This window comes from Protopterus annectens, chromosome 2.part1 (genome assembly GCF_019279795.1).
Source record: "Protopterus annectens isolate FY-2018-M chromosome 2.part1, PAN1.0, whole genome shotgun sequence".
NCBI lineage: Eukaryota > Metazoa > Chordata > Ceratodontiformes > Protopteridae > Protopterus > Protopterus annectens.
In genome coordinates, this window is record NC_056729.1 from 1,679,172,698 (window position 1) to 1,679,195,057 (window position 22,360).

The following is a 22,360-nucleotide window of genomic DNA, read 5'->3' on the forward strand; positions in this document are numbered from 1 at the left end:
GAAGCCATCCTATGTAAAGCTAATGTCATACCTAGATACAGATTTGAAAAAGGTTGTAGATGATGCTATCCCTTTGGTGGATGAGCTCTAAGTTTGCAGGGTAAAGTTTTATTTTGAGATTTTTAGATGAATGCAATGCAGTCTGATAACAAATTAGGCAATGAAATTGTGGCTGACTTCAGTTTGTTTTGAGCAAAGCCTACAGTTGCTCGTCTTTCCTAAAGGGGGCTGTCCTGTGAAGATAAAAATGCAGCTGCTGGTGTACATCAAGTGTATTCAAAATATATTCTCCTTTGTTTTGGTAGTTTGGAAAGCACACTGGAAGATCTATGGGGTTGATAGATGTTGGCGTCAAAAGCTACTTTTGGAACAAAGGAATGTTTGGACCTCAAGTCAACCCTATCCTTTTTTTAACACCTTTATTAAATTATCACTTAAGACACAGGCAAACATGCATCAATAAACAAGAAAAAAACATATTAACGTTTCCAGTTACATACACTGTACATCACATATGTTCTTTTATATATCATCAGTCCAACATTACATAAATTGCTCAATTCCTGCCTTCCCTTAAACCTCACCCCTCCTCTGTTTATTACTCTGCATGTATTGTTTCGACAACTTCCATTTATTTCTATGTAATTTGCTCCTTCCCTTTTCTAAAGTTCCCACTTCTGGTTCTTTTATCTCTGTTATAATATTCAATACTTCAAATATAGTTGGTTTAAACTTTGATTTCCATTTTCTAAGTAATTGCTTTTTTGCCAGCCACCAGGTTTAAAATTAACTAAGCTTTACTAGGTCTAGGCAACTGAGATCCTGTCTCAACTCAAAAGAATAATTTTCTTAGTGATGCCAATTTGCTCTCCCAATATTTCTGACAGAGTACATTGTAGTGAATATTCAAAATCTCCAGCTCATTACATTCCCATAACATATGTTCCCAGTTACTTCTTTCTTCTTTATCACACCGACAATGCTTGCAATCTACCTGGGGAAAAATTCTTTGGCTTCTGCTTGCGGTATAAAAATACCCATGCAAAGACTTTCAAGCAAAAATTCCAAACCTTCTAGATTTTGTTGCATACTTGAAAACCATATGTATGTTCGCCCATTGTTCCCTTGCACATTGCTTAGCCATTCTTTCTTCCCAATCTTTTCTAATCCCCCCGATACTTATATGCCCTACTAGTTATCCTTTTTTAACAGCAACTTCTGTTCTAGATTCAACTAAAAACTCTACCAGACTGTCATGAATTAGTAGTCATTTTTAATAGGTGTGGGCTAGAGGTTTTAGGTGCCATTATTAAACAGAATTACAAATTAAAATGTGTTTTACATAAACAAATGGAAGAGATTAATGGCAGCATTGTTAATGATTTAATGTTTACTATTAGGGAAGAAAAGGAAAAATATTTGAATTTAAGAAGTAGAATTGACACCAAGTATGACAGTTTGATAGATAGAGACATTTATAGGGTAAGAAAAAGTTATCCTTTATTTAAAAACAGAAGAACACATATAGCTTCAGGAACATATGAACAAATGGAAAGACAAAGGGAAGGGGATGAAACAAATGAGAATTATGAATGAGAATACACTGAACAACTGAGATTGAATGACCCTTTAGAATTCCATCTCCTTTGAAGGTCAGAAAGATTGAAAAGCAAAAATCAATAAGAGAATTACCAAGATCCATTGGGGAAGAGGAAAAGGACAAAGGGGAAGACACCGGTATTAGATCCCCACATATGGTTCATATTACGTTATTGAAACTTTAAAAGTTTGAATGCTATATGGTCGAACCTATATGTTTGAACTTTTAAAATTTTGAAAACGACAAAAAAAAAATAAACAAAAAACATAAAAAAACCTACCTAACGGTTGTAAGCAGGGGGCAAGCCCCCCTGCACCCCCCATACCCCCTACTCTTTAAATATACCAACTTTGAGACTGCACTACAGTGCAGTAAAGGGAAATCTTCCCTTTCCACACTAAACAGAGATCTCCGTTAACAAGTTCGAACTTTTAAAAGTTCAAACATATGGGTTTGACCATATAGCATTCGAACTTTTAAAGGTTCGACAACTTAATAGGGAACCCCACACACAATAGGACCTACAACACCAAATAACATGATTATAAGTGATGGCTATAAACACATTTATAACAATTTTAATATATTTAACTATAGTAGTTTAGACTTAATCAAGGAGCATTTTAATTTGTTGTCCAAAAGGTTTAAGTATGTGTCCCAGAAGAAATGTAATGTTACAAAGGTGATATTAGATGTTAAAACATTTGTAAGGAAAGTTAATTTGAATTTATTTTTTCCTAACCACTCTCATTTTAACAACAGTGTCATAAGAAGAAAAAGTACATCTAATCCCCCATTACATCCACAACATAAAAATTTTGAAACATTAGTAGAAAAAGAATTGAGAAGAATAGTTCCTAGAGGTAGGAGAAAATATACTTTCTAAAAAGGTGAATGGGAAGTACTTTAGAACAACATGGCAAACCACACGTTAAGGGTCATGAGACCAGATAAAAGTGGTGGGGCAGCCATTATGGATGCAATAATATATGAAGGTAAGATGATCAGTATTTTGGGTGACACCAATAAATATTTAAGGGTTTCAAAAAAATGAAATTAAGATGGTGTATAGTAAGATTGACCTAATGTTAAATGACTTGTTACTTCAGGGGTCAATTGATCAAAACATCTATCAATGTTTGAATAATGAAAGTCCCAAAATACCCACCATATTTGGCAAACCAAAAGTGCACAAAGATGAAAAAGATCCACCTTTAAGGCCCATTGTGGCTGCAGAGGGTTTGAAAACAGCCCCTCTAGCCAAGTACTTGGATTTTATATTAAAAATGTTATGGACAAATGAAAGTCAGATTTTAAAAGATTCATGAGCTTTTTTAAGAAGTATAACTAAAGAGATATATAATGATATCATTTTTGTCACTATAGGCATTCATTCCCCACAATGAAGGAATTGAAATGTTTGAAGAAGCTCTCATAAAAGAAAAAAGTTGAAACAAAATGACTTCAAGGTAAATTGATTTAGTGTTAGTTCTTCAAACAGCTAAAAGGGGTAGTGATGGGTGCTCCATGTGCCCCTACAGACGCTAACATTGTGTTGAAAACGTGGGAGGAGAGATATATTCTTGATTCTGAATTTAAATCAAGCAGGGTACTGTATAAAAAGTACCTGGATGACATATGTTTGTTCTGGATTGATACAGAGAGCAAACTTAGACATTTTATAAAATATTTGGAAGAATTTACTAACTTATTAAAATTTACTTACAATATAGCCTATGATAAATTTAATTATTTAGATGTTTTTTATAGAAAAATGTGATGGGGGCTTTAAATCTAAAATATATAGGAAAGACATTTTTTCCAACTCTTATTTGCACTTTTCTAGTGCACATCTGTTCTTTCAAAAGAAAATTATTCTTAAGGGGAAATGTGTCAGGGTCAGTAGAATGACTTCAAATGACTTAGATTTTCAAGCAGAATGTGAGTTTTTTTAACAAACTTAGTTTTAGAAAGGAATTACCCCTTAAAATTAATACAAATGGTACAAGAAGATGATCAAGGGAGAAAAGGTATATTTAGACCAATTTTGGGTTTAGATCTAACAGAAAAAAAAGAAGACAATCAAGAATCTAACAAAAATGACAATACAATTTATGATAGGGCTTTTATAACAGAATATAATGGAGATGGAGGAACAGTTAAAAGGGTGATAGAAGAATGGGAAAGATTTTAGGCCTGACAGACCTTAGGGAACTGACAAATAAACCTTTAAAAGTGATTTTTAAAAAGGGTAAAAATCTGAAAGATATGTTTGAAAGTAAACACAGAAACAATATTGAAGGGAACATTAGAAGGAAAGGAATATTTAAATGCGGGGCATGTGCACACTGTGTGCATGTTATTAACAGAGAAGCAATCTATATTAAACACAGAAAAAGGAGAATAGAATGCAGAGTATACTCAAATTGTAACACTAGAGGCATAATATATGTAGCTTTATGTGATATCTATGGAGCATTTTACGTAGGAAAAACAAAGAATGCTTAAGAAAAGAATACATGAACATAACTATGACATCTCCATTAAAATGACAGCAATATTTTATACAAGCTGTGACGCCATGCCCTGGTCCAGCAATCAAGGCGCCTCAATCCTCACCACTAACACCAGAGAGGGCATCTCATATATGAGGAAGGATAACAAATACACACAGTAAAGTGCAGTTTCCCTTAAGAGCACACAGAGATCACAGTCAGTCTGGGGCTGGTTGCTCCCTTGCTCCCCAGATCTCCAATAAGACTCCCCACTGGCACAGCTATAGGGTCCAGATCTCAGCCTAGCTGGCAAGCTAACCTCCAGTACCCTCTCTGTCCAACCAGTACTTCATGTCCCTGCCCAAGTAGCTGACACACACACACACACACACACACACACACACACACACACACACACACACACACACACACACACACACACACACACACACACACACACAGACACTTTGAGACAAGTATTTACACAACTTCACAGACACTCCTGGGAAAGGCTGACACATATTCTCCAGCTGTGCCCCTATACCCAGACTATATGGTAGTAATTCCTACCACCACCAGCTAATAATTATCAGCTACCCAAAGGCCCTTAAAAGGGTGTCCAATTATTACTGTGCAATATTATTATCCAATAGTACTGTAACTTAAGCAATCAAGGCTTATTGGAAGGGCTTAGTACAGGATCACTTATAAGCATGCAATGTACTCTAGAGCTTAAATTATCTCTACATAAACCAGCCACAGTTGAAAAGGGTTTAAAAATATTTAATAATAAATACTAAAAACACAAGACAATACTACTACACCACAGTGCCATTCACGAGTTCAGAGATCACACAGAAGCTTAAAATAATTCAGTAGCACATTTCTGACATAACAGAAAAACACTTAGTCTAATCTTTTTTTAATTCCTAGCTATTGCTACATGAAAACTTACTTCTAAAGTAACTTACACACATTGAGCATAGGCAGTGCTGAGTTGGATGTCCAAGATCAAAAGGCTTACAGTCTCTCTCTGAGCAATAGTTTTTAAAATCACTAACAAACATTTCTGATGGGCCATCACAGATTACATCATTCTCAGTTACTTTCCATTACATAATTTCTTTGACATTTAGTCTGGGGTTCCCAGGCCAACAGGCTACATTATTTAGCAAGCTAACACCTGCTCAGGAAGCTACAACAATAAAAGACATTTCACATGTACACTCTAGTAATTATTCCTTAAGTCAAAACAATAGAAATAATGTGCTAGTCCAGACAGACTGACTCCGAGCTCTACAGATCAAACGCTAGATTTGAAATAATTTTAACTTCAAAAGAAAGATTTGAAATGCTTGACTTAGTTTTCCTTACAGCAGATGGCAACGTTGCTACAATCTTGAAGTTCAACATTTTACAGTATTTTCTTTCATTTAAGAAACAAGCCTGTAGTTTACATTTATATGTACAAATGCTAGAATTATATATCAAATTCTATTTAACTAAGCTGGTAGCATTCACCCTTCTCTACCAGTCTTCACACAAGCACACTAAGGAATGTAGATGTGATGATCATGCCCTGGCCCAGCAATCAAGGAACCCCAATCCTCACCACTAACACCAGGGAGGTTCTCTCCTAGAAGAGGAAAGGATAACTAATACACATAGTAAAATACAATTTCCCTTAAGTGCACACAGAGATCACAGTCAGTCTGGGGCTGGTTGCTCCCTTGCTCACCAGGTCCCCAATAAGACTCCCCACTGGCACAGCTATAGGGTCCAGGTCTCAGTCTAACTGGCAAGCTAAAACCTTCAGTACCCTCTCTGTTCAACCAGTGCTTCATGTCCCTGCCAAGTAGCTGACACAACACACACACACCAAGATAAATATATATACAACTTCACAGACACTCCTGGGAAAGGCTGATACAGATTCTCCAACTCTGCCCCTTTACCCAGACTATACAGTAGTAATTACTGCCACCGCCCAGTTAATAATAACTACTAAAAGTCCCTTAAAAGGGTGTTCAATTATTACTGTGCAATATTAATATCCAATGGTAGCATGACTAACAGTCAAGGTTTATTTTAGAGTGGCGTATTACAATAACCTCTATAAATATGCAATGTACTCTAGAGCTTATCTCTACACAAAGCAGCCACAGGTAGGTTTTAAAAATATTTAATAATAAATAATTAAAACACAAGACAAAACTACTACAACACAAAGATATCTAAGAGTTCACAGATCTCACAGAAACTTAAAATAATACAGTAGAACAGGTCTGATTTCAACAAAAAAAACCTAATTAATCTTTACTAGCTTTAACTATTCCTACAAGAAATCACAGTGCTAAAAACTTACATGTGAGCATAAGGCAGAGTTTGCTGATAAGTTAGATGTCCAAAGTCAAAAATGCTTCCAGTCTCTTGTGAGAAATAGTATTTTAAACATTGCTAACAAACATTTTTGCTGGGTCCCTCCCCAAATTACATCATTTTTGACACTTAGGTTATCCCAGGCAAACAAACTGCATTATTTAGCAATCTAACACCTGCACAGAAACTTACAACAATAGAAGACATTTCACATGTATATGCTAGCAGAAACCAGAGCAATAAATCACCTTCCACATCTAAATTCTAGTCATAAACTTTAGCCTTAAAACAATGGGCATGAAATCTTCATCCAGCTGCTCTAGAGCAAAATTCTAACATGAAAGTGTACAACATGCTTCACTGGGCCAGTAGAGTGCAATGTTGTCACATATTTTGCAGTTCCACATTTCACAGTATTCTTTACACTCAAGAAACATGCCTGTATTTTACATTTATTATCAAGAAAACATGCCTGTATTTTACATTTATTTATACAGTTGATAGAATCATGTATCAAATTCTATATGACTAGGCTGGCAGCCTTCGCCCATCTCTCCCCAGTCGTCACAGTAGAGAAGCAAAGTTTTTATTTTTTGTACTTAAGGAGGTTATTATGGATGTTGGGGGGGGGCATGGGAAACCAGTATAGACTATAAGGAGTTATGCTCGCTTGCTATCCACCTGGCCTTAATGATAGATCTGATTTTGTTGCCTATCTCAAAAGAAGGAAGTTGCATCATTAATAGAATGTCATGTGTTTTTTAGATAGTATTTAAGGTATAATGTTTTTATACACATTATTCAGTTTGAGGAAGTCCGATTTGGATGAAAGCACTTACTGTTTATTGTGCCTTAGTATTTTGGATTATTAAATCATCTTTATTTCATCTTTTGGCTGTGCTTGTGGTTCTTGGAGAGTGATTATTCTGTTCCACTGAGGTGTGTTTTTTGTGACTATAAGGAGTTACTTTGGCAAGTAACTTTAGATACTAATGTTTTCCCTGGCCTTAATGGCAACATTTCCTTATTACCATAACTCAAATTGAGAGCTGCTAAGCTGTAGGAGTGGTTGATTTATATATATATATATATATATATATATATATATATATATATATATAAAACATTTTTCGTTTATTGTAATCCTCTAGACAAGACATTTTGTTTTTTATTCACTTTTTGTTCCTTGGTTTTTAACAATAATAACCTTTGTGATTTATAACATACAACACAAGAGGGAGCTCAGGTTTTGGTAATAATAATAAAATGGGCACATAATTTAAAATAATATAGAAATGGTTAATAGTATGTTATAGAACGATTCTACGGCTTAAAACATTTAGTAAGTGATAATGAAATATTTTAATAGTATATTTTAAATAAGTCTATTGTCTTAGAATATTTTTAACTGTTTTTTAACATTTTTTAGTTTTTTAACATTTGGATAATTGATTGTTCTGAAATAATTGAAGGGCAATCATGACTGGATTTAGGTAACTGATTTTTTTATTTAAATGGTGAGAATTTGGTTTTACAACATCTGATGAAGTCTTTCTTAGATAAGACGAAAACACAGTCATAGCAGTTAATGCGTTTATGAGTTGTGTGCTACTACAACAGATTAGTATTTATTAAAGGTGTTTGTGGATTTACACTTGTTTGGATTATCCTTCTTTACAATGACTAATTTCTATTTTATTAAATTATCACTTAAGACACAGGCAAACATGCATCAATATACAAGAAAAAACATATTAATGTTTCCAGTTACATACACTATACATCACATATGTTCTTTTTTATAACCATCATCAGTCCAAAATTATATAAATTGCTCAATTCCTGCCTTCCCTTAAACCTCACCCCTCCTCTAGAACATTTTTCTGCATGAATTTTCAACTTCCATGTATTTGTATGTAATTTTCTTTTCTTTTCTAAAGTTCCCACTTTCAGTTCTTTTATCTCTTGTTACAATATTCAATACTTCAAATATAGTTGGTTTAGACTTTGATTTCCATTTTCTAAGTAATTGCTTTTTTTGCTAGCCACCAAGTTTAAAATTAACAAAGCTTTACTAGGTCCAGGCAACTGAGATCCTCTGTCTCAACTCAAATCATTTTCTTAGTGATGCCAATTTACTCTAACAATATTTCTGAATAGTCAAAATCTCCAACTCATTACACTTCTATAACATATGTTCCCAGTTACTTCTTTCTTCTCCATCACACCGACAATGCTTACAATCTACCTGGGAAAAAATTCTTTGGATTCTGCTTGCGGTATTAAAATACCCATGCAAAGGCATTCAAGCAAAAATTCCAAACCTTCTAGATTCTGTTGCATACTTGAGAACCATACATATGTTCTCCCATTGTTTCCTTGTACATTGCTTATCCATTCTCCCTTCCCAATCTTTTCTAATCCCCCCGATACTTATATGCTCTACTAGTTATCCTTTTTTAACAGCAGCTTCTGTTCTAGATTCAACTAAAAACTCTAAAAGAGCAGGTCTTTTACTTAGGATTCCCCAATCCTCTTCTCTTTGCCTTATACTCTGAGATCAATTCCTGGTTGGGAAAGCAGTATCTAGCCTGCAGTCAAAATGTCTTCTTGCCCTCATCCTATTCTTTTACCATTCCATTTCCAGTTATATGCTCCCAATACTCTTGCCTATTCTCTGTACCTCTATTTACAGTCATCCCTACTGGCATAATCTCCTTTCTCCATGCTTGCGCTGCCTTAGTTTTTAGAATACTTTCTGCTACTTTATGACTATAATATTCTGTATGGTTGTTGCTTTCCTTAAGGCTCTGCATCCAAAATCCTACTCTCTCCTTATTTCCTGAATTCCCCCAATTTCATCCTCATCCCTTTCCACTTTGAATTATATCTTTCTGATTATGCTATGTATAGCTTCATAGGTATTTACTAGGCTAATGACCACAAGGGCCTTTTTATGCCTAACCATGCATCTCACATCTCTGGCAAGTTCTGATACCCTTGATAAGTGTAAGCATGGGCCTGGGAGATGAAATATACAGTAGCCATAACTGTGTAAGTCTGTAATATGCTTCCAAATCAGGTAATCCCAAAGCATCTTATTTTAATGGAAGGATCAACTTATCCCACTTAACCCTTGCCTTCTTCCGCTCTTTCCCTCCCAGATAGATTACTTCAACTATTATTGTCCACAACTTCTCTTCTGGTTGATAAAAATATGCCTGACTTGTATGTATATAAAACTAAAGGGACTAAAATATTTTCAGTGTTTGTATCTTACTATCTATATACATAAACAAGTGCTTCTCAGTTTTTGTACTGTCTTTTGTTTAGTCTCTTTCCACATATCCATGCACAACAGAATCCTTTTTAACCAATACTACTAAATATTGAATTGTGTCATGTCCCCATAAATATGGGTATTACTGAACCAATTAATGAGTGGGTACATAATTTAAGTATAGACTTATCATCATAAACTGTCTATCCATAAAAGCCCTGAATCTGTCTCAAAATGTTCTACTACACTGAAATGTCCTTTTCTGGAGTTGTCAGCATATAAAATAATACTGTCTGCAAAAAAAACAACTTTTCTTGATTACCATAGCAATTATTTCCTTGCATTTATGAGTCCCTTGTTTTCTTTGCCAACAGTTCTTCATATAAAGCAAATAACAAGGGGGAAAGAGGACATCCTTGTTTGGTTCCTCTTTTCAGACTCAACTTATCAGGGAGGAACCCTCCCACTTTAATTCTTGACCCTGATCCCTCATATATCCTTTTAATTAACATTATTGTATCAGATAATGCACATACTTCCATTGCCATACTCATAAAATGTCAGCTTCCTCTGTCAAATGCTTTCTCTGCATCAAGACCCACCAACAGCAGCAGTATGTTCTACCATTCTGCTTCCCTCTGGAACATTGTTCTGTTAATGTTGTGTAATGTTTTCCTTCCCTCCACAAAAATATATTGATCCATATTTATCAGTTTTATCAACAACGTTGCTCTTATTTTAGCTAGTATACAAATAAGCACTTTATAATTATGGTTTAAAATTGAAATGGGTCTACATGAAACTGGGTTTGATGGATCTTTACCATCTTTAGGTGTTACAGCCTCCACAGCATTCTTCCAAGATGTTTATGCTTCTCCTTTTAAAATACCATTAAACAAAACCTTCCAGATCTTGATAGTTTTCTTCCCTCTTACCGACTTCCTCAGGAAGACCATCTGTTCCTAGAGACCACAGACTGATTATACATCATTGTTTTTATCTCTTCCTATTATAACTGTCAATTATTGAGCCTCATCTGCCTCTAACCTTGGCACAAGTCTTTCATAAAAAAATTACCATTTATGTTCTTTCTGGATTTCCAGATTTATATAGTTTATACAGATTCCATTGAAATGGCCACCTCTGTCAGAAGAGGAGTTTGTACTGGCACCTTGACTTACAAAACCAGACTAAGTGAGATCCCTTCTAATTCCTACTGAAAGCACTGAGGGTTCTTGAACTTCCTTCTACTGCAGAGAGGGTCTTGCCATCCTACTCACTCTTCTGCATCCTTTCCTTCTAAACAAAGTAGTACCTTCGAAGAGGGAATTTGTGAAGGATGCTTTAAAGTTGCCTGCAAAGTTACACAATTGCAACCAAACTTGGCACCTCATGGTTATGCCCACTCCAGTTGCTACATCTGCCACTTTATGTAACAGGCACAAGGAGATATTTATTTATTTATTTTATTTTTATTTATTTATCATTTGTGACCGGGAGAGTCTGACTAGGTTCCACAGAGCCTGTTTTCAGCGGAGGCCCGGGGAGAAATGCTCCAGATGCATGTCTTTGGAATGTGGGAGGAAACCGGAGTACCCGGAGGAAACCCACGCGAACACAGGGAGAACATGCAAACTCCACACAGAAGGCACCCCAGCCGAGAATCGAACCGGAGAACCTCTTGCTGTGAGGTGACAACGTTAGCCACTGCACCACTGCGCCGCCCATTATCATAATATTTATAATATTGGACATTGGTCTACAGAGTGGCTTGGAGTTGCTTCTGAGACTCTGGTGTAATAAGAGTCTTCAGAGTGGATAATGCTTGCTGAGTGAGAACCTTCTGGAATCTTGCATTACCTATGTCATAGTTCACAGCTCGTACTGCAAAGGAGCCTAAAACATACATCTGGTTCCTTCATTAATTTATTGCTCAGGACTCCTTGTTGTTTGGATAGAGAGATGAAGATTTTTTCAGACAACTCATTTTTGGTAGTTGCCCCAATTATGATGGAGTCTACTGGGGGGTGTCTAAGCCCAAAGGGTTTAACTTTTAGGAAGCACATAATTTTGACAGGTTTCTTTGGGACTAAGATGCAGGGGTTGGGCTTCTGTAAGACTTTCTAGTTGCTACATCCATTTGCTTGTCAGAGTGAGGAACCACCAGGATGTGGAAGGGGTCATTCTGTAGATCTCAAAATGATGCTGCTTTGTCTTGACGGGGAGGTTGGGTGGGCCAAGATTCCCTCTGTCACATGAGATCTAGGATCTCATCAAAAGAAGTGTCTTCTGGAAGGGATTGTGTGGAACCATCTCAGTCATCTAAATTGGTATCTGATGTAAGTTACTCGTTTGGTGAGTCCAGGTGCTTCCCCTTACACATCCTGTTTTTTGGTGGTTCTGGTGATGATTCTCCTGAATTTGCAGAAGACTGGATTTACATCATTGCATAGTGTTTGAGGTCCACAGAACAAATCTACCCTGTGGATGCTTTTGCTGAAGTTCACCTAATGAAACAGGAATCATAGGATGGATCTGTCACTGGTGGAAATGATACTCTCCAAAAGCCATGCCTCCACCTCCATTGGATCCAAAGAACCTGCAACCATAGTCAGATCCAATTCTGCAATAGAAGAATGTGAAAAGGACCTGGGTAAGATTCTCAGGTCCAGATGATTGGTCAGCAATAAAGAGGGATCAGAGCTGAATTATCGAGGGCTGACATTTCCACTTGTAACAACAGAGCCATTCATCCAACTCTGCACTGACATAGGGTCTGAGAAGGCAAGAATCAGGAGAGTTGGATATGACGCTGCTTGAGCCAATGAAACATGGATCAAAGGTTCTCACACCACAAGATCGGTTGACAGTATGGATCTGAAGACACCAATGCCGAAGGATGCAAAAGTGAGTGAGCCTGAACAGGGGTAAAATATATGGATCCAACCAGGTTCTGAGCTGACGTAGTAGCAATGACCTTCATTTCAGTCTGGGTCTTTAGAAACATCTGCAATAAGCGATCCAAATCAACTTCTGAAGCACTCTTGTAAGATCTGAAAGACCTCATAAATAAGGCTGAGGAAGGTCCTGAAGGAGGTTTCTCTATTGTTTTAAGGGAATCCTGGATTGTAATGGTAGTGCTTACCTCTGGATCCAGTGAAGGTGTGTATGTAGAAGTCCAAGCCATATGATTGAGTCTTGGAACCCATGGAGTCAAATTGGAGCCAAAAACTCCGGAGACCATTTTCTTGTCTCTGAGAGCATAGACATTGCAGGCTTTTCCCCTACCTTTTTTGTTGCCGAAAGTAGCACAAATGTCATTTCAGGCGTTCATGTGTTTTAAGCATACCACATATACACACGCATATCAAGGGGGTGTGAAGGGGCAATTTTGTGTTCATATTTAGCACAGCTTCTAAAGCTAGTAGGTTTATCTGTTCTGATTAAAGATAAACAGCAGGAACAACTCTGTGCTAACTCTAATGCAAGACTAGCAATACAACAAATTAGAAAGATAACTCCAAACACTAGACCAGGAATGTATGATCACACATCAAACTACTAACAAATTATAATAACAGTAATAATAATCTAACACTTCTACTACTACTCAGTAAGCAAACCAGACTAACTTCCACCAAATGGCGATGCAGCAGTGAAGGGAAGGGTGGAAGAGAAAATTTAACTTTCACAAAAGCTAAACTATCACAACCAACTACCTGAAATGAAAATTAGTAAGAAGTAAGACAAAAGCTCGAGAGAGAGCAATCCACCAGGTTTTATATATAATAAAAAAGAGATGCAGCACTTATCTGCAGAGATCAGCATTGTGACATTGAAAGTCGGTAAAAGAGATATGTTAGTCAGTGAGGAGCAAGGGCTTGGAACTGTTGAGGCTGGAACTCTGAATCAGCCAGATAGGATCAGAGCAGCGCTGCCAAGGAACCATATGTCAGATTGGATGGACTGGATGAATAGATTCAGTAAGGTGTGAATAAAAGTATGTAGATGAAACCCTTGCAAAGGTGAGAGGAAGTGCCCAACAGGGTACTTATCTGTCCACTTAGTGATAACTAGTGGAGTCACTGGTTGCATTGACAGCAAGAAAACTGAGTTTTGGCGCCTTAATATCTGTTTTTATACTTGCTCACTTTCACGCTCCAATGAGCTTTGGAAGCTTGCCACATGCAAAGTCTTTGGCAAGATACACTCCATATAGGTTAGGCTACTACAATAGTGATCTAATGATTATTATCATGTGGAGTCATCCAGGATGGCCTGAATACTTACCCATCTGAAGGCTACAGATGTGGCCATATCCTTTTAGAATTCAGCATTATGGGTTCCCATGGAAGTTTTGAGCCAGCCATTTGGAAAGTGATCCAAACTTATGTTTCTGATTCTACTTAGGTAGTATCTCAGCTGCATAAATAAATCCAAGGAAAGTTCAGTTGTGTAAGTAAATGTACCAAGGCAGTAGATGGTCAAATGATCACTGCTGTACTATGTTTAGCTATATGGGTTAAACACTGTCAAGTATATAAAAGCTGTCCAGCTTCCAAAGTTTCAATGCATGTTCTGCTCAGATAAATAGGCAGCTTAAATAGGCAGCTTGAGATGAGCTGCTAAAAGGCAGGTTTGAGCATCAAGCCCTTTAAGAGCATTCCTGTTGCTGAACAGAGCGCTCCTCTGTGGGCTTTCAAGGGCTGACAGTTAAGTTGTCTGTTTCATTGCTGGTCAGAAAAGTTCCCTTTGGGGAAAAAATCTTCCACAGTTATAAACTTAGTTTTGAATATTATTTTTTTCTAAGAGCTTATTTTAATGGACTATCTTGAGACTTTAACTGTACTTTTAAATGGGAGTGCACTTTTTTCCTGTTAGTTGTACAGGTTGTTAAAACAGTTGAAAACTATTTTTACTGTGGAGAAAAGTGTTTATTTTACTTTTGGGTCGGGCAAAACTGTTTTTATTGGGGGAAAAAGTGACTTTTTAGAACATTAAATTTTAATCGACTTGTACTGCTTGTTTCCCTTGAAAGAGGCACCATTTTGACTTAATGGAACAGACTACTGGTCCCATTGTTGTTAATTCTTCTAGCCACAAAAAAAAAAAATGTTAAGCAAAAGGTCTTTGCCATCACAGCAGGCTGTGACTGAGATTCTGGAAACGAGTCAGACTATTCCAGGAACTGAGCCTGAATGAGAAAACTGTTCAAGCAACTGTAAATGTGTATGGCCTCAGTGTGGCAATAAGCAATAATTTGAGCCAGGCACTTTGTAAAGACCTTGAGTACAGTATCCAGTCCAAAGATCAAAGAGAAACTGGTTGTGATGGTGTCCCTTTGAACTTGAGAAAATATCTATAGTCCTAGTAAATGGGGGATATGGAGATGGGCATCCTTTAGATCCAGGGTAATGATCAGAGCTTGAGGAAGAACATGATTAATCTTGGACAGTCTAGAACAGGCTACTAAGGATCACCCTTCCTTGGTACTACCAATAACTCTAAATAGAAAGAAGCCTGTGGCACCTTCTTTCTTTGATATTCTGTTTACAGCCTGTTCTTGAATTAGGTTGTATATTCAGGGTGCATCACATGCATTCTGTGCCTTCAGCATTGGTGAAATCCCTTGTAACTTGGGCTTAAGAACTGTAGTCTGCACCACTGCGTGGATCACATGCAGAACTCATTTTCCCAAGTTATTTATTCCCATTGTTTTGCAAATAAGACCAGCCTACTTTTTTATAAGCTGCAAGGGACAAGGAGATTGAGTTTACTGGGTTGGGTTGTGAGATTTGAATTGAGTAATGGAGGGGAAGGAGCATGAGGTAAGGGCTTCTCCTTTCTAGTCCTCAAGGGCCTACAGTCTTCTCTTTTTGATTTCCTTGCCATCTTTATGCCCATCTTTATAACCCTTCATTGGCTTACTTTTGCCTGACAATGGTACAAGATACAATCTTTAGATGCACAGTTTGATATACCTTGGAATAAGGCAATCAGACTGCATGGCTTTTTGCTCCAGTTTTTGTAAACACATCCTGAGAAGGGAGTCTAAAACACAAAGCCATAACTAAGGAGCTGTGCTTTGACATCCTTTATCCAGGCTATATCCTCAAACTAGGCTTGCCTCTTAATTACTGACCCCATGGCAGCAGCACTGGATACTTCATCTACAGGATTGTAGTCACATTTGATGGCATGCTTATCCATATTAGCAGATTTTTCCTGTGAATTCCCATTCCCAAATATTTGCCTTCAGGGTACTGTCAAAGTGTTCTTGACTTGCTGAAGGAACCAAGACTGATACCTTACCATATAGGCCCATCAGCTGAAAGATCTAAAGGCCAGAGCTGCTGTTCTGTAGTGTCTTTTCTAAAGCAGTTCACAATTTTACTCTGCCCAGTAATTTGAAAGTGTACTGGGGCTGGAACTAGCTTACACAAACAGCATTCATGGATATTACGACTAGATCTGCAGTAAGGTTTTGGTAAAGGTAATTAAAGGTAACAAAGCCCTACACCTAAGTTTATCTAGACTTCTGTCATTGTTTCATAGCCTGCAGGTACTACATCTGACCTCGATATTGCGGGAGCTCTGTCACAAAGCCTACACCTACAAGTTTACTGAGACTTTTGTCATTGTTTCATAGTCTGTGGTCACATCTGACCTCGATATTGCAGGAGCTCTGTCACAAAGCCTACACCTACAAGTTTACTGAGACTTTTGTCATTGTTTCATAGTCTGTGGTCACATCTGACCTCGATATTGCAGGAGCTCTGTCACAAAGCCTACACCTACAAGTTTACTGAGACTTTTGTCATTGTTTCATAGTCTGTGGTCACATCTGACCTCGATATTGCAGGAGCTCTGTCACAAAGCCTACACCTACAAGTTTACTGAGACTTTTGTCATTGTTTCATAGTCTGTGGTCACATCTGACCTCGATATTGCAGGAGCTCTGTCACAAAGCCTACACCTTCAAGTTTACTGAGACTTTTGTCATTGTTTCATAGTCTGTGGTCACATCTGACCTCAATATTGCGGGAGCTCTGTCACAAAGCCTACACCTACAAGTTTACTGAGACTTTTGTCATTGTTTCATAGTCTGTGGTCACATCTGACCTTGATATTGCGGGAGCTCTGTCACAAAGCCTACACCTACAAGTTTACTGAGACTTTTGTCATTGTTTCATAGTCTGTGGTCACATCCGACCTCGATATTGTGGGAGCTCTGTCACAAAGCCTACATCTACAAGTTTACTGAGACTTTTGTCATTGTTTCATAGTCTGTGGTCACTTCTGACCTTGATATTGCAGGAGCTCTGTCACAAAGCCCTACCCCTACAAGTTTGCTGAGACTTTTATCATGGTTTCACAGTCTGGCGTCACTATATCTGACTTTGAGATGCTAATGTAGGATAGAGAAAAGGCATGAAAAGAATGGTGATAATATAAAACACCTCAACAGCTTGAAAACTTCAGAATGTCTCACAATCGTACCAAAAAACAAATTATAGAAAAAAAATACTGTAATAACTTTCAAAATAATACTAAACACTGCCCTAAAAAATTTTGGACATCCCTTAAAGAAATCTTACATCCCAGCCAAAAATTCAACCCAAACCCCTCACCCGATAACTGACCACTTGAAAATGCTAAAGAGTTCAACTTTTATTTTATAGCTAGCATAGCATCTCTAACCAGGGATTTGTCAACATCTAACCCCAACCCTACCCAACAGCCACATATCACCACATCCACTTCTAAACATGTGTCCATATCCTATATAAAACTACTGTTAAACTTAAACCGTGTCCTTCCCTCAGCTGATAACCTTCCAAGCAAGTACCTAAGAATAGCAGCCAATAGCATTGCGTATCCTGTCTTAATCCTTATAAAAAGGTCAGTCCAGGAATACCATGTTCTCTTTGTCTGGAAAAAGTCACATTATCACTCTGCACAAAAGAAGAAATTCAACAGACATGAACTTTAGGCCTATAGCAGTTGTATCTCCCCTCGCCAAAATATTTGAAAAATGTATTCAAAACAATTGCTAGACTGTCTCCTGCAGGAGGAACTCCTATCCCCTAAACAACATAGCTTCCATTCTTCCCATAGTACTAGTACTGCACTTCGAACCAAAATAGATACGGTCAAAGCTAGAGATAATGGCAAACTAGTCTCTTCCTTGTTTCTAGACTTGTCTAAAACCTTCATTACAGTTTGTCACAGCAGAATTCTTCAAATGTCCTCACTAGGTCTCTCTCAGCCCACTCTTCTGTAGTTCAAAAGCTTCCTTACCAATATGTGTCAGTAAAATGGCACTGTACTCTCTCTTCTAGCCTCCTAGTCACCACGGGTGTACCACAAGGCTATATTCCTTGGTCCCCTCTAACGTTTTCACCAACACTCTCTATACTTCCACACAACAGTCCACCCCAACACAATACACAGATAATTCCACTCATCTATACATTTGACAACATGGTACACCTCCCAAAAAAATACTCATAGGTTCATAGGTTAGTACTATGCCTAGTCAATTACCTCATGTGAGAATCAAACCCTGCACTTGCATTTGCAAGGTAAACAACTTAACCATTATGACAACCTCCCACCCAAAATAAGCCGAGCGTCTTTGCAGCAGGATCTAGAAGACTGCTTAAATGTAGACTTCTTGCATTGGCCAGGAATCGAACCTAGGTCAACTGCTTGGAAGGCAGCTATGCTCACCACTATACCACTCATACTCAGGAAGCTTTAGCAGAGACTGAAACATGGCTTCATAACTTATAACTCATGCTCAACCAAAAAAAAGACCAAACTGCTATTTTTTTCCCTAAATCCCTCTCTCATGAAAAAAATAAATTTAGTCTTCTCCCTTGTTAATACAACCACTGAAGTCACTCCTCATAGCAAACTATTACGGGTGATGGTGTGTGATAATCTTACATTCAACCTGCATATACAAAATTGTATAAGAAAAACTCATCAAAACTAGGGATGCTTTACAGAGCCAAAAACTCTCAATGATGCAACTAAAATTACACTTGGCACTATTTATCCCCTGATTCCTCTTTATGCTGCTCCCATTTTTCCTAACCTCCAGGCTTCTTAGAAACTGAAACCTGAACAATGCTAGAACAAAGTTGCTAAATGTGCAGCACATACCCCTTTCAGAACCCACCACTGTATGCCACTGAAAACCCTACATTGGTTAGAACCGCCACATCAACTAACATATACACAAATTCTTACCACCTATAAAATTATCCTGGATCTATCTGCCTGTCCTGCACGAAAAAATATTCAACTCAACTATGACATCCTTCCTTTCATGTGTTGCAGTAATGCAGTATTCTTTACATCTTGGGATTCCCTGCCTTGGGTAGCCCAATGTCCTGCCAGTATATAAAAGCCTATTGTTGCTTTAAGTTTAAGGTACACTGTCCGTCACATGTATACTCCTCGCATAGTGTAGGGCATAAAGCTGATGTCTGGATATACCATCCTTAGAATTTCTTTGCCACCAGTCCGAAAGCTTCTCTCGTTCATCGGTCTGAATGCCTATGTCCTGTTTGCTGGTTTCTGAGCTTTTGCAGATGTGCCATGTTAGGGTTCATTTTGTTTCTTGATTTTTTTTGTTGCTTCTGGGAGTTAATGTCATTCAGGAAGGGTAAATGCCAATGCGGGAAACACAGCCCCCATAAAGACCCCCCCATGTACATTGCTTATTTTACCTAGGTGCCTCATGACCTGATCTAGCCGTCAAGCTTTCATACTGAAGACTCTGTGGTAGGCTTTCTTCCCTTGCTTTATATCTAGAGAATCAGTGACTCAAGCTTCTCGCTAAAGATACCATTGAAGGAACTTCCTCCCCGGAGGGTAAGCCATTAGGGAAGGTTAAGAACTAAAGACTGGAATCTTCCCTTGTCGAGCCTCTGATGGACATTTCTCCTGAGGTGAGTGAGAACCTGGAGGCTTGCCTAGCTTTGTTGTCAGATTCCTCTGCCATGAGCAGGTTGGAGGCTAGAGGGGATCTAGCTTTCAGCACTACCATTTCGGACAGTCAGGGGAACCACAGCTGATTATTTTCAAGGGCTCTAGGGGTGTTCTTCAGATTTTAGTTAGGGAAGAAGTCCAAACTACTGCTATTGAATGCCATCCTGAATCAGAGCCTTCTAAGTTTTACAGGGCAGATGTCCCATTAAAAAAAAAAATAAATGTCTCTCCTACTCCTAGTGATCCACAGAGTGAGTGGCAGGCCTTCACTCAGGGTTTGTTTAATGCTTTGATGGCATTAAAACCTCCTCAGGGGGTTTCTATTCCAGCTCCCTATAGGTCCTCTACTCCCCTGAAAAGGCCCAGGGAACAGGATTACTCTGAGGAGAGTTGGATTCTGATGAGGAATCCCTTGCTTACTCTTCCCCGATTCCTTCCCTTCAGACTGTTGGTCAGAGGAAGAGGACTCTAACAGTCCTGATACTTCCTTCGAAGCAATTTCTTTTGGGAACAATCTTCAGGATGAAGGAGTTTTTTTTTTAAATGGGAATGTGCTCAGGTCTCTGAAATACATAAGCAATACTATGAGTTGCTGCACATGGATTCTCCAAAACCTTCTCCTATTCCTCCTGTTTTGGCTGCTTTGTTGGACTCATGTTCCAGTGCCGCAAAAGTTCCTGATCTATGCCCCCTGCTCGCACGAAACCTGATAGGTTTTATAGGGTGCCTGAGGGCTGTAACTTTGTATAAATGTCCTGCTGCTGACCCCTCAGTGGTGTCTGTAGCCTCTGACAAGCCCTCATTTGCTTCCTTTACCCAAGTTACTAACTTCTGATAAAGATAGCAGAACCATGGAAAGGCTAGGTAAAAAGATTTACACCTTGGCTTTTGGGGCTATTAATTATCAGACCCATATGTCCAGGTATGTGTTGGCTCTTCTTTCTCAGGCTTGTCAGGTTATTTCTAATCTCCCAGACTCTGTGGGTAAAACTTCTGCTCTTTCCCTGTTAGGGACTTCCTCGCAGGTGGTTTCTTTTTCCATCAATTGTCATTATGATGCAGCAGGTGACTCTTCTAGGGCTGCTGGTTTTGTTTCAGTGATGGAGGTATTCTTGGCTTTGGCTGCAACCACTGCCTGATATCAAGGCTAAGTTGATGGATGCTCCTCTTGATAAACACTTGCTTAGGGAAGCTGCTGCTGGTTTAAGTCCCTTCAGGATAAGGGGAAGGCCTTACAGGAACTCAAACGTGTTTGTCTCTCCTGTGCCTAAATTTCAAAGAAACTACCCCCAATAAACATGGCTTTGTTCGCAGGCAATCTCGCCCTCCTACCAATGGCAAAAAGAGTGACAAATGGGCTGCTCCAGCTAAGGCTACTCAGAGTTCAGGGACTCAGAAGTCTTCCTTTCAGATCTGACCACAAAATGATCTCATTTAGTATTAAAACTAACCTAGAACACCCATCAAACTCCAAACCTGTTAAGAACTTTGCTAAGGCCAATTACCTCAAAGTAAGTGACAGCTTATACAGTTAAGGCTCATATTCATAACACAAGCAGAAATGTGCAATTCAAAGTGGAAAGAGAGGATTATGAAGTATGGAGGAAAGTCAAGAAATAAGGACATAATGGGATTTTGGATGCAGATCCTTAAAGGGACAATCCCAGGGATTCTTTGTTTTGATTCAGCCTTTGTTTACATTTTAGGTTTGCCTTTCTGAGCATGCTCACCTTTGGCTGAGGGGGGTGGGGGTGGGGGAGTGCCTGCAGGAAGTTTCAAAGGTGTTAGCCAAACTCCATCTCAAATTGCAGTTGTACTGACAACAGCTGTCCCTGTGAGAAATTCATTAGTTTAATCTATTCATTTACCCATTGAGAAAAGTAGCCTTTCAGGCATTTTATGACCCGACTCTTGCTGTTACTCTGTAAAGCACATCAGATATTTTTCTCTGTGGTGATTGTGAATCCTGGCCAACTCCAATAATTTTATGACATGGTTTATACCTGTAGAAAGGATTTGAGTGAGGAAAACAGTAGTGTAAACCAGATTTCTCTTTCATTTCATGTTTTTACTGTATTCTGATTTTTGAATACTAGCCTGGTGCAGTGACTTTCTGACCTGCTAGTAATTCCATAGAAAGCAAGTGTGGGACAGAAGATTGGAGCATTGGCAGACACACTATTCTGTTCATTTTTCATATTCTAGTTTGATATGAGCTGACTTTTGAATACTATTATACAAATCCACTAAGTTTTATGAGCAGGCTGCTTGTACATCTGTAGAAGCATGAGTGATGTAAATTTTAAAAATGAGTATACATTCATCTTCTCCTTTCACTTCATATTTTATTTATTTATTTGTTTGTTTATTTATTTAATTTGCTGATTTCCAGCTACTAGCCAAGTACACTTCCTTGTGTACATGCTACATCTTCGTGAGTTACTGCATATTATTATGTTTTCATCAATTCTTTTTGTCTTAATCTTATATATGTATGAATCTGTTTCTATTTCCACTATTATTGTATATAAACAAATGACTCAAATGATACTGTACAGCTTTTGGCATCATTCCATCAGTTTCCAGTACCTAACGAGAGTCTGA